The sequence below is a fragment of the Podarcis muralis genome, chromosome 12 (assembly GCF_964188315.1).
Source record: "Podarcis muralis chromosome 12, rPodMur119.hap1.1, whole genome shotgun sequence".
Classification (NCBI taxonomy): domain Eukaryota; kingdom Metazoa; phylum Chordata; class Lepidosauria; order Squamata; family Lacertidae; genus Podarcis; species Podarcis muralis.
The window spans coordinates 33,859,913-33,885,173 of record NC_135666.1 but is presented as its reverse complement, the minus strand read 5'-3'; the positions used below and the strand labels follow the sequence as shown (position 1 = coordinate 33,885,173).

The window sequence follows — 25,261 nt, the reverse complement described above, 5'->3', positions numbered from 1 at the left end:
CAAAACATGTCTCTCCCATATCAGTCTCTACAGCCACAGCAGGCGCTGTAACTCTCCAATGATTTGACTTCACCCCCAAAAGTGCACTCTTCCATTGTCTCCAGAGCAGATGGATGCCAGCCCTTAAGGTGCTGGAAGGTTTTTTGTTGCTTACACTCCTGAAGTTATACAGTAGATCACAGCCTTTATATTCAATGTTTAATTAAATTGTCTACTGAAAATGACTTACTGTTTTTATAACCTTGTCAGATGAGCCATTCTGTACTTCTGTTTCTTTAATATATTTTGCTTTGATTTTATTTTAATTGAGACTTTTTGCACCACATAGGTATATTTTCATAGATATATATTTTAATGAGTTTGAAGTATTGAAAGGTATAAAATATTACTGTACATAATAATACAAATAACCAGGAATAACCAGCAAATTCACAATTAATCACATAAACTCAAATTTCTGCTTTACTTTCAGAAAACATGTATTGAAAGAGAAGGCAAGAAAATGTTGTTACCAGATTTTAGTGACTGCAGCTGGTGGGAGCATTCCATGAGTTAAGTTCCATTGTTGGGACCTTCCCACCCATAGAAGGAAGGAGGTGACTTTTGCCAATTCCCTCCTTGCATCGCCCTCCATTCCCGAGAGTTGGGATCCCCTGGAACTGTGGGGAAGCTGCAGGGAGAGAGAATTGGAGAAAGTTGACTCCCCATTTCCACCAATTTTACAGTGATTAGATAGCAAAATATTGTGTGTATCTACGTAAGTGAGTACAAGATTGCAGCCTAAAGTCTGTTAAATATCCTTATTGTGGTTAGTTTGTTAGTTTGCATATGTATGCTATAAAACTAGAGATAATGTAGCTTGCTTCCAAATGTTCATTCTGGATTACCACCTGTACTAGCAGGAGGCGTTTTCTGAAGAGTCCAAAACTCATTTGCATATGTTAATCCATTCAAATGTATGACAAGTGAATAATTTCCCTTGTGCCCTTTGCACCTTTGCTGTAGGACCTGTGCATGGAGCAGATTTTACTGCCCTGTCTGAATGGTTGGCCAAGTATCCATCTGCCCTCAAATGGTTAACCACCCCCCTCTTCTTTCTTTTCTTTCTCTCTGACATCTTTATCTTGGCAGCAGGACTGCTTCATCAATACAGTGGTGCCTCACAAGACGAAATTAATTTGTTCCGCGAGTTTTTTCGTCTTGCGATTTTTTCGTCTTGTGAAGCACGGTTTCCGAAAAGTTTTGGAAAAGCTTCAAAAATCACCAAAGTCTTCAAAAACCTCAAAAAAGGCTACCACACTGCGTGCTATGAGTTGCTTCTCGAAGTCAAGTCGCAACTGTATTAACGGTTTTAAGAAAAAGGAAACGAACTTGCAAGACGTTTCCGTGTTGCGAAGCAAGCCCATAGGGAAAATCATCTTGTGAAGCAACTCAAAAAACCAAAAACCCTTTTGTCTTGCGAGTTTTCCGTCTTGCGAGGCATTCGTCTTGCGAGGTACCACTGTATATTCATTCACTGCAATACTGTATTCCATCCTCTGAAATGCACTTATGCACAGTAACATGTATCACACTAAAATAAAACTCCCTTTGCTTGCATGACAATGTTACAACAATGAAAAACTTCAAGTCTGTAGCAAAATACATAACCGTAAGTTACACCCTTGGATCTAGCTCCCACTGTTCCTTTCCTATTACATGCCAGAAAATATGAAACATCAGCTTTAAGTGTGTGACCTTCACTTTACTCTTCAACTAAAGCTGCAAATCCTACATACACAACTGAAGAGTAAGACCTACTGAGCTCTGTGGAATTTACTTCTACTTAAACATCCACAGGATCAACATGCATTTTTGCTTTATATTACTTTGATGTATTCTTTTCTTATATGCCATCATTTCAGCCAGAAGTAGAATATTAAATATCTTCAAGCAGACAATAGTCCACTCCATCTCTCTCTAAAGCTCTTTCAGAGCAATCACATTTCTTTGTTCTTGGGTTGCCCAGAGAATTCTTTTCTGGGCTTTCTCAACCTAGAAAACAGTTGGTTTTATGCTTTAATTTCTCCAAGAAAAAATGATAGTATGAAAATACTGTCTTCAGAAATTTGAACGAAAGATGACATTCTAATACCTTTATTTGACAAAGCACAGTTGCTTTCAAGACAGACTACAGAACACAGGCAGGTTTTTTCGCTTTGCTTTGCTGAGCAACAAGTTCTTCATAAGGACCGTTCTTATCTATATAAATAAGTCCCACTAAGATATAGGTGTGTGTTTGGAAAGTGGGGTAAAGGTAAAGGGATCCCTGACCGTTAGGTCCAGTCGTGGACGACTCTGGGGTTGCAGTGCTCATCTCGCTTTACTGGCCGAGGAAGCCGGCGTTTGTCCGCAGACAGTTTTTCCGGGTCATGTGGCCTTCATGACTAAGCCGCTTCTGGCGAACAAGAGCAGTGCACGGAAATGCCATTTACCTTTCCACTGGAGTGGTACCTATTTATCTACTTGCACTTTGACATACTTTTGAACTGCTAGGTGGGCAGGAGCAGGGACTGAGCAACGGGAGCTCACCCCATCACGGGGATTTGACTGCCGACCTTCTGATCGGCAATCTCTAGGCTCTGTGGTTTAAGCCACAGCGCCACCCGTGTCCCGGAAAGTGGAGAATTTCTTCAAATTATACAGGGGTAGAGCTGGAAGGGTTCCATCTGTGCCATGGTTGAAGCAGGCAGGATCCTCCACAGCCAATCCTGCAGTAGTTTACCCATGCCATTCCAATAGGTAGATTGTACACACAGGCCAGGGATGCCTGTGTTAGACATTTCCTGATAGCTGACCTTAATATCCAAGGACACTGTCTTGTTTTTGCTCCAGTGGCCCTTTTCAGGAACTTTGGTCCAATGCACCCAAATCTGTTCTTGTGCAAGCATCTGTAAAATTAATTATAGGCAGGTGACATTGCATGGGCAGATGTGGATTACGCCCATACATTCATAGGGTTGCAGTTCAGTGGTAGAGTATCTTCTTTGCATGTAGATGGTCAAAAGTTAATTCACCTAGATCTAAAGCAGGGGTCGGCAAACTTTTTCAGCAGGGGGCCGGTCCACTGTCCCTCATACATTGTGGGGGGCCATATTATATTTTGGAGGGGAAAGAACAAATTCCTATGCCCCACAAATAACTCAGAGGGCACATTCTACTCATGTAAAAACACCAGACCGTCCGCAGGCCAGATTTAGAAGGCGACTGGGCTGGATCTGGCCCCCGGGCCTTAGTTTGCCTACCCATGATCTAAAGGTAGGTCTGGGAAAGTCTCATCTGAATCCCTGGAGAGCTGCTGCAAGTCAATGGAGACAAAACTAGTTGTTGGTATTAATACCCTGTCCATCTGCTAGATGGACCAGTGGTGTGATTCCATATAAGGCAGCATCCTATGTACCTGTGAGATAGAAAGTTGCCTTTTACTAAACCAAACTATTGATCCATCTATCCTGAATAGCAACAGTTGTCTGAACCTCCAGCAGATCGTCTGCTAGTTGTCCATTAAATGGAGATGCTGAGGAGTGAACTTGAGGTCATCTGAATGCAATGCATGTGCTCTACCTGATGTAAAATGAGCAGTGAGCCAAGACAAGGTAGTGGTGTTTGAATGCAACCCCAACTCATTTTAGAACACCAATTCCCGCTTTTGGTGCAAATAATGGAATAAATATTGGTTTGTTTTATAAACTAACAGTCTGTGGTAGAAATAATCCTTCTGAAAGGCATCAACAACAGTGCTGGCATTTCATTATGGAAATGTAAATATTACAGCGAGGAGAAAAGATTGTAAACAATTAGCTCCTATGACCTTTTATGAAGGACACACTGAAATAGGAAAGCTTCGTAAAAGGTTAAGCAGCATGAATGTGACATGTCGGCTGAACTTGCCCTCTGAAGACTTCCAAGTTTTTTTTCTGACCTGGACTGGAGTAGTCCTACTGGAAATTACGAAGCAACAAAATACAATCATTTGTTTTTCTTCCTGTCACTTTTGTAACATTTTTTTAAAAAACTGAGTAAGATATTAAAATAGCCTGTTTCTTTATCAGTATCAAGGTTTGTGTTTAAGGTTGCAATCCAAAACACACTAGGGAGTAAGTCCCACTGGACACATGTATCAAAATATATATGAATAGCAATGGACAGTAAGGTATAATCCTGTGCACGCTTAGGGGTAAAACCCATTGAATCTAGTGAGACTGGAGAGCTGTGTAGCAGCTGACCATGTAAGCCCATTTTTGTTTTCTCAGATGTAAGAATTAAATTTACTCCCAAGATCCAGTTCTTTCCCAAGGCCTGGCTCACCAGTCTGGCTCTGTGCCTTCCTCAAGTGTCTGCCACCCTGGTATATATTATTATTAAACAATAATAATGCCTCTTTCTTTGCTGGATGGAGAATGAAGAGAGGGGGCAGGCAGGTAGGTAGGGTGGCCAGTTATGCATTGCCAAATAAGAGAAGTTGCACGAAGAAAAAAGGACAAAAGATAATTTCAATTTGCATAAAATTACATATCATAATTTTTGTGCACAGATGTACATTTAGAAATAACTACTGTAATTGAAGTAGAAATGCAATACATCTCACCACAGTGGGGGAAGACATCAGGTGAATTGTGTGCCTGCTCAGTCAATTTTGAGGCTCCTGCTCTCCCTTTTGATGGTTCCTTATCTTTAAACCAGGCTTGGACTAGCCAGCCCTCCAGTTAGAGCACACCTTCAAAAAGAGGATTTGTTCTCTTGTCCTCTGTGAGCAGCACCAAATTTTAGGTGGTGCGGCCTGTTCCCCACCCCCACCCCCAGGCATCAAGCTGAGAGGAACGCAAAATAATAATAATATAAAATAGTAATAATACCTATATTTATATGCCTACCTACTCAAAGGTACGCCTCTGGTCAGAGTTGCCACAACTATGATGTGTTGCACTTGAGAGCATGTGCAGAACGGAAGGCAAGAGTGGGAAAGAGGAACCAAATTTTGTCCTTGCTCAGAGTGCCATATTACCAAAATCTGCCCCTCCTGTTAGGTAAGATAAATGGCCACTCTTGGGGGAAGAGGATGGATGCATAGCAAGCTAATTTAATGATTTTAAGCAAGACTAGTAACATTTACCTATTTCCCCTAAATAAATTTTCATTGCGGAAATTGAATTGAATATGAGCAAAGAAAGGAACTGTCATATTTGTTTTGTAGTGACAACCTCACAGGTATTTATTATTTCCTTTTTTACACACACACACACACACAAGCATGGCAGCAAAATACAGCATGCATATGTTCTCTCGATATAAGTACATAGCTCTGTTTTCGCACAAAGATACTGGAAAATCAGTTTACTCATCACACCGCAAAAGACTCGGCATATCTGCAGGTTTGCAAAATATGTGGCCAGGGTTGTATGAGGTGCTCAGCACCCATGACAGTGAAATCAAATGAGAATTAAAGGGCTGCATCAGAATTTCAGGCTTTTGCAATGCCATTCTTTCAGCTTGTACAATTGCTTTCAAAGCTTCTGCTGCTCCTTCAGAGTTATCTGGGCGGCATTAACTTTTAATGGTCAAAAATTGATCAGCCCTGTTAACCTGTAAACTCCTGTTAACCTGTAAACTGAGAGATAGAGAAAGTTATTTACACATATAACATGCACTGAATTCAGATGGCTGCACTGTATTCAATGACATAGTCTGTGGCAGCAATCCTGTCCACATTCTTACTTGAAAATAAGTTCCATTGCATAAGCATGCGTAGGATCAAGCTGAATGCTTGACAAAGTCAAAACCTTAAAGGGGTTGGTGTCTTCTGATATTTACGGTAAGTAAGCAGCATATATCCAACAGCTTGTTTGAAAACCCAGAAAATCTCTGCTCCTCTGCAGTGCCACCACTTGTGATGACCTGAGGAGGTACTGCAGCTCCCTTTCCAGATGGATCAGAAAAGAAGCAACTGGCCTTATTATATACTAATCAGCCCGCCCTGAATCCCCTGTGCTGGCTCCTTGCCTCCTCTGATATCCAGAACAATTTTCTTGTCCTAACCTTAAAATTTCTCCATGCCTTGCCTCATATCCCAGTATTGTATCCCTGCCCACAATCATTTCTCCTCTTAGCATCTGCTCTGAGATGTCTTCTGAGGACCTTCTTGGCAGGAGTGACAGACAGGACAGTCCAGTGGCAGCAGCAGAAGTGTCTGAGATCACAGGGGCAAATCCACCTGACAGCCCACTTGAACCTTCCCTGAATCCAGCTCCTGACCCTCCTGTTCACTGCCCCCCTCTACCAGCTCCAACCCTTCTTGAGGCACCAGTGCCACATTTCTCATCCCACAACTCTCATCTCCCTCAGGTCGTCTACCTCCAAGGCCTTATCTCTGAATCCACTCCTTTGAGATCCTCCCACCTCCTCCATAACAGCCCCATGATATCATTGCCATGCATAATATTACATACTTCTGTTGCCTCCTCCGTCAGCTGTTTCCCTAAGCTATGAAGCCCCAAGTGTTGCAATCTCCATTGCCTAGCAAGATGCTCCAACTTGTAGCCCTGTTGGATCAGCACTTGGCCATGCATACAGAGCCCATGGGTCCTCAGTTCCAGCCTTGACAGCTCCCAGCAATTATCCTGATGAATAGCAAAGTAGGAAGTCTAAATTGCTGCAGTGCTGCCAGTATCTATTGTGCTGGGTGAGCAGTTACTTAAGTCTTTTTTATTTCATTCCTCCCTGGGAGTAACAAGCGAGGTGGCCTTTATGGCTCACCCATAATAAATTATATCTTCCACCTGAGGCCATTTTTCCAATTCATTGAATGTTCCAGGTCACAGAGCTCCCATTCAACTTTAATCAATAGGTAGCATCTTCTTCTACAATAAAATTAACACTCATACACAGATGCTGCATATGTTAGATGGGCTGAATGCCTCCCGTTTCTGTGAGATTTTCATGAGATGCATTGAATGCTGCAGATAACATGTAGGTTCTGTTAAACTGGAACAAAACTACCATTTGATTGCTGGTGTTATAGGCAGTAAAATTATCTCATTGCTTGTGCTAAAGCAAGGTTCAAATGTTATGCTACACCCTGCAGGTTAAGAACACATCTTGATGCCATTTTATACAGCAGTGTATTGCATCACTTGACTGTAATGCAACTTCATCAACAACCAAACCTAGAAAAAGAAAAAGAAAGCTATTTCTGTGTTAGATGAGGCGGGAGGGAATACAGACTGGTGATTTTTGAACCTTGAAAACTTTAAACTCCTTCCATTCCACTCAAAAGCAATAGTAAAAATATATGAAAACATAAAGCTCTTTCTAGGTGACTATTTTCGCTGTTAGCTGTGAGCCCATTGCCTATTCTGGACTAAATGGGATGTGAAATGCAATTGGATTCTCAAGATTTTCAAGAACTATATCTCTCTTCTTCAGCCAATTCAGAAACCTGTGCTAAAAGCAGCTTTTTGTTTCCAGTGCTATGATCATATTTTCCCATTATATAAGTTTGTGGAGCAGATTCCTCCTCCTTTTCACCTTAGCGCAAACCTTGTCGCCATATGAGCTTTCAACTATATTTCTCCTCTGATCTATACACTTACAGACACCTCAACCATCTCTGCAGATGTCTAGGGTGTCTATCTGAAGAGGTTAGCCTAAGATCCTGGCACACAATTCACCCGGCATCTGAGATGACTGTGTGTATACCAGAAACAGAAATGGGTGGGCAAAGGTGGGGGAGGGAAGCTAGACTTATTCATTGTATCCATTCCCCCAAAAGCTAACAGGCAGCATCCAGAGGTTCTACCTGTGAGTCATTTCACAGATGAAGCTCACAGAGTGACCTACTCAGTCCCAAGATTGGGATATCCAATCTTGTGCCTTCCAGACATCATTGGACTCTAGCTCCCATCATCCACAGCCAGTGTGGCCAATGTTGAGGGATGATCCAGAATTGCAGTGCACTCACGTTGCCTTCACAAAAGCGGCTTGCAGATGAGGTGAGCCCACTGCTGCTGCAAGCCAATTTGTCCTAGGAAGTTTGCACACACTAACAATTTGGGGCAATAGGAGAAGTAACTGCTGAGAACCTGAATGAAAAGTGGCCCTTTGCACATCACAAAAAGGAAAATAATGTTACCAATTTGCATATTCTCATTTATCTCTCTAGACTCGCAAGCTTTCTCAACCTGTGGGTCCCCAGATGTTGTTGAACTACAACTCCCATCACCCCTAGCTAGCAAGGCCACAGCTCAGAGATAATGGGAGTTGCAGTCCAACAACATCTGGGGACCCACAGGTTGAGAACCGCTGCTCAAGAGAAATGACACTGTCTAGATAAATAACACTTAGAAACAATTACTATCATCTAAATCAGGGGTCAGCAAACTTTTTCAGCAGAGGGCCGGTCCACTGTCTCTCAGACCTTGGGGGGGGGGCAGACTATATTTTGAAGAGGGGGGGGGTGAACAAATTCCTATGCCCCACAAATAACCCAGAGATGCATTTTAAATAAAAGGACACATTCTACTCATGTAAAAACACACTGATTCCCGGACTGTCCGCAGACCAGATTTAGAAGGCGATTGGGCCGTATCCAGCTCCTGGGCCTTAGTTTTCCTACCCATGATCAAAATAGAAATACAGTGCATCTCACCATAGTGCAGAAGACAGTGACCAGTGTGCCCCTGGTTGGTCTGCTCTCCAGCCGCTTAACTGTTGGTAGACAGATTCTAGGCTCCTGCTTGCTTAGGGTTCTTTATCTTTTAACTGGACTTGGACCAGACACCTGACAGCCCTACAAAGAAAGTAAAGTAAAGCATATGGTCATTTCTTCATGCAGGCTGCTTGCAGGAGGATTTGTGGGAGGGAGAGAGGGGGGTGGCTGGCATGGTTAGAGCAAAGAGCTTGCATGCATAGCATTGTTTGTTGGGGATGGAGGGTTAGGCTGTATGCCTGAGTCCCTTCTAATTCCTGGATCCCGCAAGGATTCCATTGCTGAAAGAGCCAGGCAAGTTTCTTGGTGAGTTAATAGCCCTAAGTACAGGGTTGTTCATATAAGAAAGAAAGCTGCTCTGTGTCATTGTGAACTGGTTAAAACATAACCAAAAATGCTAACTGCTCCATTCAAAATTCAGGGACTTGACAGAATTGAACCAGAACTTCATAAATATTACTGAATATTTCATGATATTTTATGCTCAGGGGAAGTGCATCCCTTTTGCTTGTTATATAATGTGTTCTGGGCCACTCAATTAGAAAGTAACAAAAAAATGTGTGCACTGTGCCATGCAGTTCCAATTCATGTGTTTTACTTTCCCAAATGCCAAGTATTTTGAGCCTGATTGGGAAGACTCACATTTTAGAAACACAGGCTCGGTGGTTCTCCCATAAGGGCAGACTTTCCACACTCAGCTTGGTTTCATTTCTCAGAAAACAAAAAGCAGCAAGGCAGTGATCTTGTGCTTCACTTATGCGAAAAACTGAGTCAACAGAGCTATTAAGAAGTTTGGGCACTCTGTAACCCTCCTTGACATGCCTTGTTAACAGTGCAATCTAACTAAGTAACATGAAAAAAATACCCCAAATCACCCTAATTCACCCCTCGGGGCCAAAACACATCCCTAATGTATATAATCTCTTATCCTGTCCAGTCTCAAAACATTTTGAGTAAAGATTACTAAAACACATACCAGTCACTTCCCTAGTTTTTGTGCGCTAAATGTCCTCTATACAGGTCAGTAACTTTATGTATATTCTATATTTAGCTATGTTCTTAGCTCAACAAACATCTGTGTAGTTATATCCCAGGGTCCTGTGTTTATGAGCTTTAGATGTCCTTGATACCTCCTTGAAGATTGCTTTGTCCACCTGTTCCCTGCTGGTTAGAAAGCCTATGAGAAATTATTCACCTTTATTTGGTGTGTGTCCCCCCCTTCTCCTGATTTACACATACGCTTCTGTTCTTCTCAGGAGCACCAGGTGTATGTGTATTTAGATCGTACTATCTATTATCAAGGCAGATCTGAAGGCATTAATGGAGGTATTTCTGATTATTGTTGTTGCATACTCTCACCTGTGAACACTGCTCTTCTATCGATAAGTACCCTTAGCATCTTACAAAAAATGATTTAAATGCAATTATATGATTAGGTAGGGATGCGGAACCTGAGGACCTCTCAATCAGGGATGGTGAACCTGAGGATCTCTAGATGTCATTAAGACTACAACTCCCATCATCCCTGACCACTGGCCATGCTGGCTAGGGCTGATAGGAATTGGAGTCCAACAACATCTGGAGGGTGACATGTTCCTCATCCCTGCTCTCAACTTTTTTGAACTTCAACTCCCATCAGCCCCAGGCTGGTTGGTAGGCAATTGCAGTCCAACAACATCTGGAGAAGTGTTGCATTACCATACCATACCATTCAGGAAATAAATATACAATACTGTAAAAAAAACCCCACAAAAAACAACCCAGCCGACCTTAAAAAAGCAGATAAAATAATTAAAAACAGTAGCAGAGCTGGACATTAAATGCCTTTTAAAAATAAAAATGCTTTCTATTTCTGTCGGGAGAGTGCCAGACAAATCTCCACAGAAAAGGCAATGTGGTATACAGGAAGATCTAGGGAACGAAGCAAGACTTTCCGGGATGAACCAAGAAGGAGTAATTTGTTGGTCCTAATGCCTCCATAATAAGCCTTACACACACACACACACACACACACACACACACACACACACTGTGAACATTTTGTGCAGGGGGGAAAATACTCCCTGTTCATCTCCAAAGGCATTATCTGTTGAAGTTACTAATGGTTCATTAGTTGTTAATAATAAACATTAAAATAATGATGACGATAAGTATAGTTGGAGGTCTTAAAGCACCCCCAAAGAACTAGTCTATTATCCCAGCTTCAGATTCCTCACAAAGCTTCTTCCCTTCTTTCATTATGATGTCAAACACATATATTTGCTTTCTTCTGATGTAACCACCCATATATAATTGGGTATTTTTTAATATAAAAAAGGGAGGGGGAATAACAAATCTAAATATTCAAAAGGAAAAGTGAAGAAAACACCCTGAAGTTTTGAAATTCTCACACCTCTTGAGTGTACTGGAGGTTGCATTTACCTCCATCTACTCTTCAGTGATTGTCATGGAGGGGGGGGGGGAGTTAAATGGAATGTCAAGCGCTGAGAACGTGAGGCAGCGAATGTATGATTGAACTCGCAAAGAAAACACCCTCATAATAAACAAGCGAAGATCTATAGGGAGGGAAATTTTCCCCTGCACTTGAAATTTAACAGTCAACTGTCAACATCCTACACATAACTGTCATGAAGAACCTCTAAATCTGTCCTTGTTTATGGCATGTGTTATGACAAGAGTTGAGAGTTTCTGAAAGAGCTATAATTGGCACCTAAACATCCAGCGTTTTGTCAACTGCGATCGTGTTTAGGGAAAGCTTTAATTTTGTTTCCTTCCTGAAAGAGTTGACAGAACTTTTATTTGCTCATTAGCATTTGCAACTCATTTTTTCACCTCCTTAGTAACATTTTGCCCGTCGGAGACATAGGGACCTTTCAGTGTAAGCCAGGAACACATAAGGGAAGCCAATATTAATTCAGTTGCAATAAGACCAGGATGTTTATGAATGTTTTGATTACTGCAGACACTTCTCATTATCAGGGTGGTAAGAAATGACCTCTGGATAGTGTCTAGTATTTTTGCTATGCTATCGTAGGAGAACATGTGAGAATCTAGGAAATAACCCAGAAAATAGTCTTCCCCGCTTCAATCCTGAATATGCACGAGGCATAGCAAGATGAACAGAGTAAATGAGCACTTAAATAAAGGCAATTATTTTCAGTAGTGTGTTTTCTGCATGGTGCAGTGATCAGAATATCAGGCTAGGATTCAGGAATCCTAGGTTCAAACCCTCACTCAGGGATGTTGTGAAGATCAAATGAGGAGCGGGGAACTATGCACACTTCCCTGAGTTTCTGGGACGAAAGCTGGGCTTATAAATAAAATATTAAATAACCACTCCCATTGACAACTGAGGCATAGTTCCACAGTTTCTGAGTTACTAATGAATTTGAGCACAACAGTGTCATTCAAATATACAGACTGACTGTTCCCTTAGGTCCCCCACTGTGATACTATGATGTCTTGTGACCCCCTAACACCTCCCCCATAAAATGTGGCCATTAAAAAAACCAAAAGCAATAAATAATAAATAATTTTAAAATGTGTTTTTTATAGAAAAAATACTGAGTGCTCCAATGGATACCCCACTGATGCAAAAAGCGCCCCCCCCACCAGGTATCTATCTTAATATTAAATTTTAATGGAATGTTTGAATTCCAGGAAAGCAATTCCTCAGTTTGGGATTAGGATATATCATTGTCATTCTCCCTCTTTTCCTTCCAACCTGCCATTTTTCTTAAGCCACTTGGCCCCGAAGCTCCGATCTGCCGCAGATAAAAGCCTAACAGCAGAGCTTCCCAATGTATGTTGAAAGATCTGAATTTTGGTTCTCGTCCTCAGAGTAATCAAATCTCAGTGATTTAAAGAAAGGCTGGATTTCTTACAATCACCCCATCAAGTTTAAATGAGGTGGAGGGGCTAGCAGGCGTTTCCTCTCTCTTTCTTGGACTTAGTGCCAAAGTGGTATCTCATTCAGTAGTTCTAATTATAGTAGAATCATCTATCTGTGTCAGCATTACAGACTCCAAGAAACAAGTTACCCGGAGATGAAAAGCAGCAGATCAATAAAAGCTAGATGGGTTTTCAGGAGTCTCCTACTACGAGAGCACAAAAAGTAGCAAAGCAGCAATTGTCAACAGCTACAGTGCTCAGCTAAAATTTCCCCAGCCCACAATGAAATACAGCACTACTAATAACAAATGCCTATAGGGATTCCCTTTTTCTTCCTCGTCTTCTTTCCATCTACAATGCATTGTCCAACCCCACCCAACCCCTTATCCCACAGAGGCACACCAGCCTACCAAGGTGGGGCCGGCCCGTTGCACTCCCATCAGCACAGCCGCAAGGACCAGGAGGGCTAAGAGAGGCGGATTCTCCAGTTAGGAGAAAACCAGCAGCAACTGCAATAGGAACAGCAGATGCCAGCATTGTCCTGGCCAATCAGTTTATGGCTGAAAACGCTTTTGCAGCTCCTTCCTGGAGATAGGCAGCAACCAGACCTTCCTGTTCAACGTGGGAAGACTGGGGGATAGAGGGGCATAAGTGCCGCCACACCCCTCACATGCATAAGAATTAAAAACAACTGCATATTGCTAAGGAGAGAGGGCAGCAAACGGGAGATGCAGACAGGGGAAGATTTTTTACACAGTTAGAAATGGGTACCATGCGGCAGGCTGGGATTAAAGGTGGGCCCAAAGACTGAAAAGGTTGAAGGCTGTTGATTGAATATGTACAGCAGTTCGCTGGGAAGAGAAATCCAAGTTGAATTTTGAAAGCCTGGCCTGGGGTCAGTGGTGGAGCTTCATGCTCCAGCACCAGGGGGTGGAGAGCAGGTGGGGGCGGGGCTGGCGCACGTCCCAGGGGCATGCATCCTGGGGGTGTGGCGTGGCGCCTGTGGGGGTGTGGCACCCAGCGCGGGCAGGGGGGCAGCCGTGATGGCATCCCACCAGGATTGCGCTGCCGGGGGCGGTGTACTCCCCCTGCACTCCTCTTCCTCCGCCAGTGCTTGCGGTTACGAGCTCCTGTTCTTCTCTTTCAATTTGCTTAAGCAAGAATATTTGGGGCTAGAAGACAAAGCAGGGTGGATTGTCCACTTGGACACTCACCTCCTTTTAAACAATGCAGGTCTGCAGTTCACATATTCTGCTTCTTGGAATCAGCAAGGATGCCAAATTGAACATTTCCACCACTTGGCCCTCCCTACTTTGCAGGGGCCCGTCAACAACTCAAATTTTCCATTTTGAGGATGCTTATCCCAATGCTATTAGCGATCATTGGCTAGAATGGCCATTCCTCAAAGTTCAGTTCCCTCTCCGGCATCTCTAGAATTCAAGTCTTTGAGGCTGTGTACACTATAACTTTAAAGCACATTCCCCCGCCCCCAAAGAATTCTGGGGCTGTGGTTTCTTAAGGGTTGCTAGGAACTGTAAGGGACGCGGGTGGCGCTGTGGGTAAAAGCCTCAGTGCCTAGGGCTTGCCGATCGAAAGGTCGGTGGTTCGAATCCCCGCGGCGGGGTGCACTCCCGTTGCTCAGTCCCAGCGCCTGCCAACCTAGCAGTTCGAAAGCACCCCCGGGTGCAAGTAGATAAATAGGGACCGCTTACTAGCGGGAAGGTAAACGGCGTTTCCGTGTGCGACTCTGGCTCGCCAGAGCAGCTTTGTCACGCTGGCCACATGACCCGGAAGTGTCTGCGGACAGCGCTAGCCCCCGGCCTATAGAGTGAGATGGGCGCACAACCCTAGAGTCTGTCAAGACTGGCCCGTACGGGCAGGGGTACCTTTACCTTTACCTAGGAACTGTAACTTTGTGAAGGGTAACGTTCAGTGCCCAGAATTCTTTGAGGAAAAGAATATGTTTCGAATGTGCTTTGAAGCTACAGGGTGTACACAGCCTGAGCAAGGCAATTGCGTTCCATCTCTAATGCACAAACAAGGAAATGCACATGAATGAATGTGAAGAACCCAACATGCCCCATGGAGCGCACAATCTGCCAGGCCACATGGCGGTGATGCTTACTGTGATCTCTAGAAAACAGATTGTTGCACAAATAGCCTGTCCTGTTTTTGAAATGCTGACCGCAGGGCAGTCTGTTCCCAAGAAAATAAAAACAGTTGACAGAGTGGAATCAGGCTGAGGGAAACATTTTTCCACCCAAAGGCTTGCATTCTTTTATGGGCAACTGGATTCCAGCGGCCATATTCCAGGGGGTGGGTGGATTCTGAGGCAAAAGTTGGGTGGGGCCAAATGGGATTCTATTTATTTATTTCCATTTATGAACTGCTTCCCGTAAGATATTTTGAAGAAACTTAATTATATATATATATATATATATATATATATATATATATATATATATAATCAAAAATGAAAATAGTAACAGGATTTGCTGATACAAAAACAATGTTGTATACCAAAACAGAACAGCAGGGAAAACGGCCTCTGCATTTCAAGCTGCCACCGACTACATCGCCTGAGGCTAAGGAGGAGGAAGCTGACAGGCTGCCGTAAGTCAGAAGGCAGGCAGGTGGGGCAGGCTGCTGGCAGACTGGAGTTGGTGGGGCAAGGCCCCATTCACCCAAACAGACTGACACCCACTGAGCTATACTGCTTAGTTTGGAGTGTTGTTTCTTCTTTGTTCATATTCAGCCTTCTGTTTACGAGGGGTCTCTGACTCCATTCCCAACACCACTCAAAATATATATCCCATACACTCAGATCTTGGGCTTAACACTCACCTAACCCCAAGCCTCAGCAGCCAGGTGGCCTACTTTATGGAGGGCAGTCCTCTGCTGAAAAGCCTACTGGTCCAAGTACAGTTTAAAGACAAAGGAGATCAGTGATCTTGAAGTTGATTCACTGATAGTTAGCCTCTGTGCAGAAGACTCAGCAAGCATATGGGTCACCTGGTCTAAGTTCCCCCCACTATGGTGAGATGTGTTGCATTTCTTTGTAAAGTAGAACAATGATTTCACAATTTTCATCCATAGCCTAGGAATTAGCATATGCCAATTTTATGCAAACCTCCTCTGTCCTCTTTTTTGTGTGTGATGTGTTTCCACTTAGTGCGATGGGGCACTGGACTTCAGCGGACAGTCCAGGATCCACAACTGGGTTGCAGCCTTTTCTAAAGTCGGTTATGACAGAAGCATTGCCAACATACACTGGTTTTCCTTTGGTATTCTGAATCACCTTCTAAATTCCTTGCCTTTTCTTAGCTCACTATAGTTGAGTTGTGTTTCAGAAATGTTTATCTTCTGTCTGACACAGATCCTCGAGTATTTCTCTTTATGCCTTGGTAACCTCAAGATTCCATGCAATAAGTTGTTTCCAATTTGGCAGTTCATTGCCAGAGTGGTACTTTGAAGTGGCACTGAATCTTTGAACTATTTCTCGGAAAATGAAAGACATTTTACAATGGCCAAGTTGCCCTCTGTCTTTGAATAAGTGTACTACCCAATCTGTTGTCAACTTGTGATGCTATACCTAAAACTCTTTAAAATGAAGAAAGAACTACCAATATATCTGGTGATTACACTGTTCATTCTAAGTTTTAAATTCCAGGTTTTCACATTTTGTGAAGTTTATACCTCTAAAAAGGAGAAGGCTAAACTATGCCCCATGAGCTAGATGAGGCCTGCAAAACAATTTTTAGTGGCCCGCTAGTCAGATGACAAATTTTACTGGGAGTGTTTTGTTGGTAAAGGACCCCTGGAGGATTAAGTCCAGTCAAAGGTGACTATGGGGTTGCAGAATCATCTCACTTTCAGGCAGAGGGAGCCAGCGTTTGTCCACATACAGCTTTCCAGGTCATGTGGCCAACATGACTAAACCGCTTCTGGTGCAACGGAACACTGTGACGGAAACCAGAGCGCACAGAACATTCATTTACCTTCCCGCCACAACGGTACCTATTTATCTACTGCTAGGTTGGCAGGTGCTAGGACAGAGCAATGGAAGCTCACCCCATCTCAAGGATTCGAACCGCCAACCTTCTGATCAGCAAGCCCAAGAGGCTCAGTAGTTTAGACCACAGCGCCACTTGTTGGTAACTTCTGTGGCACAACTTCAACAAAAGAAGAGCCTGGCTCAGGCCAGTGGCCCATCAAACCAGCAGCCTGTTATCACAGTGGCCAACCAAATGCAAGCAGGATTCGAACGCAAGAGCACTTTCCCCTCCTGTGGTTTCCAGTAACTAGTTTTCAGAAGCATTGATGCTTCCAGCTGTGGATGCAGAGCATAGCCCTCATGGCCAGTAGCCATCAGTAGTCCTGTCCTCCATGAATTTGCCTAACCCTCTTCTAAAGTCATCTGCTGTAGGTTGGTGACCATCACCGCCTCCTGTGGGGGCACCAAATGCATGAATAAAAGTGGTGTCCTGGGTCTGGAAACATTGAAGGCTTCTGCTACAGGACAAATGGAAGGTAGCGCTGATGTGCTGAGATTCAAGGCTAGGAGCATAGGAACGTGTTCATCTAACCCTGGAACTCAAAGGTCTTATGCTTTATGGAAGAATTTAGCAATTATTTATTTACACACACTCCTCTGGGTCCCCCAATTTCTGTCCATTAAAATTGGTAGCCTAGCTTTGCTCAACAAAACACTTCCTGGCAGGAACGTGAAACAATACAAAATTGCGTCCCACCTATTCTTTCTCATTCTGATTATGAAGGTACTCTTTTTCACCTTGGAAGATAGGGAATAATACCCAGGCCGAATGAAGGGCAGTTAAGGCAGTGTGAGGTTAAAAAAAATGTATGTGGGGAAAAGTGAAGGACTCCCATTGTAAAGTCACCTCGGCAAGTGTGCTGCTGCTGCTCTGAATTTGGGCAGTTTAGCAAGGTTTCATTTATCTCTCTCTGTATGTGTGGATCACGCTGCATGTGTTTTTTAATATTAAAAAAAGCCCATTTATGAACACATAATTTAGGAGGGTAATTAGTCATGCAATGCAGCACTGCCCTTCAACAATTTATTTCTATCAGCATTATTAATCACAGCAGAGCAGATGTCTTAGGGACAAGCCAAGGTTAAAAACAAATGGTACAACATAATGAACTAGTGCACAAGACGATAACCTGCAGAGTTCCTCAAGCTGTAGGAGAATGCAGAAAGGGCTTGCGCCACATCTTCCTGCAAACTTGTTTCATAATCCCTCATTACCGTGATCTGTTATCGGCAACATTCATTAGTAGTACCCTACTGTTATTTTTTTGCACTATCGAGAAAGACAAGGAAGTATGAAGACAAAGATGTCCCACGAGGCTTCTGTTTTTGATGGACTTGGTTGAGAACTGATAATATGCAAGGCCCAGCCACAACAGCCTATGGTCAGGGATGATGGAAGATATCCATCAACAACTGAAAAGGCCAGAGGTTCTTTATCCCTGATATTGGCTGTACTGACATTTTAGAGCAGCCCTTGCTTCTACCCTTTTAAAAAATACTGTACCCAGCTGTCCACGGTCAGTATTACACAGGTTGCTGCTTTGATACAATTCCGCACACACAAATGCACAGTGTTCTCTCTCTCCTCATGCTAGTCCAACCTTGCCGATAGTTCCAAGGTTGCAGGTCCGATCCCCGTATGAGACAGGTGAATATTCCTGCATTGCAGGGGGTTGAACTAGATGATCCTCAGGGTACCTTCCAACTCTGTAATCTATGATTCTATGTAGTGAGTCTGTTGGTGTCACTGCAGGCAAGCATAACCAGTCAGAATAAGGTCACTGCTTTCTAGACTGGCGGTGACACAGGGAACCAGAGCACATTTGCTCTCCTCTAAGTATGCCCAAGAGGGACGCGGGTGGCGCTGTGGGTAAAAGCCTCAGCGCCTAGAGCTTGCTGATCGAAAGGTCGGCGGTTCGAATCCCCGCGGCGGGGTGCGCTCCCGCTGCTCGGTCCCAGCGCCTGCCAACCTAGCAGTTCGAAAGCACCCCCGGGTGCAAGTAGATAAATAGGGACCGCTTACCAGTGGGAAGGTAAACGGCGTTCCGTGTGCTGCGCTGGCTCGCCAGATGCAGCTTGTCACGCTGGCCACGTGACCCGGAAGTGTTTGCGGACAGCGCTGGCCCCCGGCCTCTTGAGTGAGATGGGCGCACAACCCCAGAGTCTGTCAAGACTGGTCCGTACGGGCAGCGGTACCTTTAGCTTTAAGTATGCCCAAAAAGAAGAGAAAGAGTGAAGGGGTTTGCATTATTTTATGCATTTGGATTATTTGCACTCCTACTAACTGGAATTCCCAAGCTGGTTTACAACATGTTTAAAATACAATAAAACAGGCAAGAGTGATTTATGTGCATTTAATACAAATAGGCAATAATTTTCAGGGCCTATTCCAAACAAACAACCCAAGAACAACAACACCCCATCAAAATCTATGGTCGGAATAGAAGACTGACTTTTTAAAGGCAGATAGAAGCAACATAGATAAAAGGCCTGTGTTGTTGTTGTGCCTTTTAAAAACTGTTGATTGCCTAATTCTAAAAATGCATTAACTTATGTTGCGCACCTTGAGATCCAAACTGGATAAAGGGTGGTATATAAATGTTTTAATAAATAAAAATAATAAAACCAGAGTGGGCACTACTCATCTCTCCTCAGAAGGCAGAAACACCTGAAGGAGAAGCATCTGATCATGATCTTGATTTTCTTGCAGTCTCTGAACAGTCTTCAAAGAATTAGAGCACTGTCATCTGAAGGCTGCAAGATTATGGAAAAGAATTGCTAGACTGTCTCTGTCTAGAGCGATTGCAGCTGGCACACCAGCTTTAGCTGGGGATAGGCATTCTATGACAGAAGCCGCTTGTACCTCCCCTAGTTCTAGGAGTGTCCTAAAACTATGAATCTGTTCCTTTAAGACTGGGGTGGTTAACTTGGGCCCTCCTGATTTTGTTGGATGCTAATGTCCATGATGGGACGTGGGTGGCGCTGTGGGTTAAACCACTGAGCCTAGGACTTGCCAATCAGAAGGCTGGCAGTTCGAATCCCCGCAATGGGGTGAGCTCCTGTTGCTCGGTCCCTGCTCCTGCCAACCTAGCAGTTTGAAAGCACGTCAAATTGCAAGTAGATAAATAGGTACCACTCCGGCGGGAAGGTAAACGGCGTTTCCGTGCACTGCTCTGGTTCGTCAGAAGCGGCTTAGTCATGCTGGCCACATGACCCGGAAGCTGTACGCCAGCTCCCTCGACCAATAAAGCAAGTTGAGTGCCGCAACCCCAGAGTCAGTCACAACTGGACCTGATGGTCAGGGGTCCCTTTACCTTTAATGTCCATGATACTTTGGCCACCTCATGAGAAGAGAAGACTCCCTGGAAAAGACCCTGATGTTGGGAAAGATTGAGGGCACAAGAGAAGGGGACGACAGAGGACGAGATGGTTGGACAGTGTTCTTGAAGCTACAAACATAAGTTTGACCAAACTGCGGGAGGCAGTGGAAAACAGGAGTACTTGGCGTGCTCTGCTCCATGGGGTCACTAAGAGCCGGACATGACTAAACGACTAAACAACAACAACAACAAATGTCCATGAACCCCAGCCATCAAGGCTAATGGCCAAGAATGCTGGAAGCTGGAGTCCAGCAACATCTAGAGAGCCACCGGTTCTCTACCCTTGCATTATGGATGCAATAGCGCAGCCATAAAAAGCAGCAATTGAAATAATTAAAAACAGCAGCAGAGCTGGATCTTAAAAGCCTTTTTCAAGGAAAACGTTTTCAATTTCTGTCAGCAGGGAAGGAGCCAGGCAAATCTCCACATGAAAGAGAATGCAATATACATTAATAATCAAGGTATGGGAGTCTAGTAACATTTGAAGGACTGTAGGCTCTGCATCTCTACAAACCCATCTAGAACAGGCCAGGTCAGCCAACCCATTTGTCAGACAGACAAATCAGTGATCTGAGACACTGCTTTAGCATGTTTACCTCTTTGCCTAAATCAAAGGTATTTTTTTTAAAAAAAATTAAGATCTAGAATGACTCCGTATTTTTCTTACCGTGCTACTGCTGTTACATTTCTGCCTTTTCATTTTTTGCTTTGTTTATAAAAATGGTCTGAAAATGCATTTCCTTTTCCATATGAAACACACACATATTAAAGAAATAAATAGAGCAGGATTGTTAGCTGTCATATTCTGCCATAAATGGGTTTCTCAGGACTGAGCTGCTATGAGGCAGACTGAAGCAGCCGCCTCGGGTGAATAAATCCCGCAGGAGAACGAGAACTCTCATGAGATCTTGCAGAGCTTGCATGAGATCTCGTGAGATCTCACTGGAAGTCACTCACGCTGTGCAACCCCAGTAAGTGAGGCTCTGGTAGACTCCAGACGTCACCCCAGACAGTAAAATGGAATGGGCTGTTCCTGAGGTGTCCTGTTCAAGAGGGGCATGGATAAGGACTGCGATGCTTCCTCTTGAAAGCTCTCAGCTATAGCAAGCACAATGCCTGCATTCCAAATAGAGAGGTCTGCCCTTCCTCACATTTGAGTCAAGGACTGGTCTGGCTTCTGCCCTCTCTCTGGGGTTGAGATTGGTCTGCCCTTCTCCTCCCCATCAAGCCGTGTATTTAGCTGAATGTTTGTGAGCAGATGTACACCACTGACATGCAGTCCCCAAGCACCTCTCACCAATGGATATAGTCTTTGCAGGCTAAAAGGTTGCCCACTCTATCCCCTTATACAGGACTTCTCTCCCCAGCCCATTCACCAGAAGGAGACTGGCTTTTCACACCTGATGAATCTCACCTTCCCTTTGGCTCAGCTCTGAAAAGAAACCAAGTAACATTGCCTAGTAATTGAAAGCTGAGTTTCCACAAGCTACGTGATCTCTGTCCTGATTAGGTTTCACCTCCGTGACTAAAGACTGGCCAGGTGGATATGAGAGAAGATGAGACAGTATTTAACTCTTCAAGCCTTTTTTTGGCTAAGAGTAACTGGGAATAATTCTCTCTGCACAAATTTGTTTCGTCTACTGAATGGAAGATGCCTTGCAGGCTGGAAAAAGGATTGCTGGAGCAAGGCAGATATGTACACTTACTATAATTACATGTAGTATGGTTTATTACAGGTCCATTGCATGTGCCTTAAACAACAACTGTGTTAAGTATTAGGCTTAACATGGCAGCCCTTAGTGGCTTGGGACTATCTTAAGGAACACTTGGTCCCAATGCAGAGCTGGGTGGACTTCAAAATGGACCTACGTATGAAGCCTTTCTCTCAGTGCATGAGCAAGAGGCCTTTTCACTGGTGGCACCATGTCCTTCCAGCTAAGTTGCATCTGTTCCACTCTCTAAGCACTTTTTCATGGAAGTTGGAAATGTTTTGATAGACTTTCAATACTTGACATATGAAATTGGCTGTTGCCTCAGTTGCAGCTATGTTAAACAACTTACAGTTTTACCTTGGATCCCGAACACCTTGCAAGTCAAATGCTTTGGCTCCTGAACACTGCAAACCCAGAAGTGAGTGTTCCAGTTTGCGAATATTCTTTGGAACCCGAACGTCCGACATGGCTTCTGATTGGCTGCAGAAGCTTCCTGCAGAAGCTTCCTGCAGCCATGCCTTGGTTTCCAAATGTTTTGGAAATTGAACAGACTTCCGGAACGGATACTGTTTAACTTCCAAGGTACCACTGTACTCCCAGGTAAGCATGTTGCAGCCATAACGTATTTGTCTAACTGCTTTTAAAATACTGCTTTTAATTGGATTTTATGTATGCCTATGTAGATTTTCTTATAAGCCCTTCCAAGTGCAACTCCAGAAGACCAGGATATAAATAATAACATATTATTGCTATAACTGCCTACTGCATTTTATCTAACACTGCTCCATGGATAAACAATACTATAATTTACTATCAGATTCCACTCAAGTCATTTTCACCCAGAAGCAATACGTTCCTAAAAGTGTACATGGAACACTTTGTGTAGGTGTTGCTTTTTATGGGCAATATCCAATCGGTTGTGGATTTGTTTGACAATTGTGTGTCCATTGCTGCAGTGTTGATAATGCTCCTGTGGGATACAGCTTAGATTGCTGTAAGTCCTTGCAAAACCAGTTTAAGTTAGTATACCTACAGCAATATCACCTCAATGGCTTCCAGTAATTACTGTGTGTACATAGCATGGGTGGCCTTCAATATTTAAAAAGCTGGTCCTCCTTGAATTCGAAGACACATATCCCTACCAATTAAAAATGCATTGCAACATCTGTGCATGGAGTGGACTTTAAAGACTCAAGGAAACAAGGGGAAATGATACACGAATTAAAAAGCGTAACTATCACACTGTAATAGATTATACAGAGAAAGCATGTGAAAGATCCCAAAGGCTGTAAAATAATTCCATTTAAAGGACAGACAATAGTTCTTAGTTTGCTTTGTTTCTATAGCAAAGAGAACAAGTGGAACAAACTGTGTTTTGACATTGAGCAAGTTTAAACACAGTGAAAAGCCTTGTAGTAAGAAAACACTTGCAAAAGAAAATATTGAATTTTTAGTCTCCAGTTTCTTGCCTGAACTTTAAGACAACAAGATACCATGGTCAATTTTTTCAGGGTTACTGACCTAACTAAAATTATGCTAATATAAAATCTAGAGTGGGTAGTTGCCATGAGCCTCATGAGAATGTCCTGGAGAGGCTGGTCAGATCAGGATGATGCTCGAGGAGTTGGACTTGAATGAACCCGGGGAGACACTTAGTAGGTTGAGCCAGACCTCGCCTGGTCCTCAGGAGGTTTCAGAGTTGTATGGGAAGGAAGATGGGGGCACAGAATCAGACCCCAGAGAGGGACTCAGAAGGCTGTTGGGAGAAGAAGGTGGGTTAGGCATCAGCCATGATCAGTTGGCTCCACAGGAACTCTCCCAACCACCTTTCCCTAACAGCGAGTCTCCACCTGCATAGGAGATGCTGAGGTATGCGTCTGGCTCTGAGCCTGTGTTGACATGGAGATGCCACTCTGAGCCGATGGCTCAGGCCCAGCACACTGGAAGAAGTGCCTGTTTGCTTGCCCAGTCCAAATATGCTTCTCCCTTGCCTCACTAAAGCTGGGCTAGGCCGGGCCTCTAACCTTTGCCTTGCCTATGTACTGCTCTGATTTGAGCATTAAAGATTGTGTCAGAAACCACAATCCAAGTTCAAATTTTTCATCCATTGAGAGCCAGGGCAGTAGTAAGCATGCATGCTTCTTTCCAATCAGTTCTTGCTCTTGGAGTTTCTCAAAAAGTGTCAAGTCTCAGAGTTGTTGCTCATTATCAGCTCTTGCAATTAAGCTGAATTAATTAAAGCTTAAACCATGGTAAAAAACAACAACCAGAACTGTGCACAAGGAACAAGGTGCTATGATTGTGGTCTCAGTGGGTTCTTGGACCAACTTACTGATTTGATAGCAGGCATTTATTTGAGTCTGAATTAGCAATCTTTTGTCTCAAAGAATACATTGTGTGCTGCATGTGGTTTCGGGAAAGAGCTGTATGAATGCCACATCCAAATCCATAGAAAGTTTCATAATACTCTGGAGTAAAGAGGAAACACTTGCTGAGTGACATGAGAATTATGAAATAAATGTAGCTTTTTATAGGCAACAGCCTTAGTGTTAAGTTCCAGTGTGTCACATCCACTTCCTGTTATGCTTACAAGCTTTGCCTCACTTTTTCCTTGAGATCTTTATCCTGTTTATACACCCTTTCTACGTTTGTTCTCAAAATTTTAAGCTTATTAAGCCATAATGGCTTATTTTGAATCAGAACAACTTAGTCAAGGGACTACTGATAATAACAGTACTTGAGTGATAAGAATGTTGCATGCTCCCTTTTCTTCTCTAGATCAATGAAATGTTCTAGGTTCTGCTACCCAGATTTGGCTTCTTTCAGATGAAAGCAAACTGAATATTGCTGGTATTATTTCATAATGTTTTCTTCATATAATTATTTTATTTATTTAAGAGTTTTTTAGACGGACTTTCAGATGAAGATGATTAGCAAAATGAGGCAGTCCAGAACATATAAAAATCAAAGATTGCAACAAAGCAGAAGATGAAAGCAGCACAAAAACCCCACAAAAACATTGATAAAAACAACAAAAAGGAAAACGACATGAATAAAATTAATCATTAAAAGCTTAGGACATAAGAATGTATTCACTAAGTGCTTGAAAGGTAACAGCACTGATGCCAGCTGAATATTCCTGAGGATAACATTCCAGAACCAGGGCACCACCACTGCAAAGGCTGTACTGCTGGTCATAACCTACCTTGCGACCCAGAAGGTGGTACCTAGAACAGGGCATCTGATACAGGCTCATATGGGAGTAGATAGTCTTTCACTTGCTCCTAAGACTTGTAAGCCTAAAAGTCAAAGTGAGAACCTTCAAGTTAGAAGTCAGTGAAAATATTTACTCACACAATCACACGTACTAGGTTGTAACCAACTCAGAGTACACCAAGAGTACACTTTGAATTACTCGAACAAAATTTGTCCTATGCATTAATCCCAGTGCATCTACTCTGAGTAAGACTCATGCTGGATA

General features: G+C 43.3%; 1 long non-coding RNA gene across 2 annotated transcripts in view; it reads right to left on the bottom strand.

Moving 5' to 3' along the window:
• Positions 1-371: 371 nt before the first annotated feature.
• Positions 372-25,261, bottom strand: part of LOC144329320 (uncharacterized) — a 42,141-nt gene continuing 17,251 nt past the window's right edge. Inside the window, exons 3-5 of one of the 2 annotated variants that reach the window (XR_013394813.1) lie at positions 24,986-25,079; positions 8,684-8,824; positions 372-670 (exon numbers count right to left, since the gene is read on the bottom strand). This is a non-coding gene — a long non-coding RNA (uncharacterized LOC144329320). Of the gene's footprint in view, positions 671-5,221; positions 5,648-8,683; positions 8,825-24,985; positions 25,080-25,261 lie in introns of those variants that run through there. The other variant, XR_013394812.1, reaches the window with a different exon arrangement.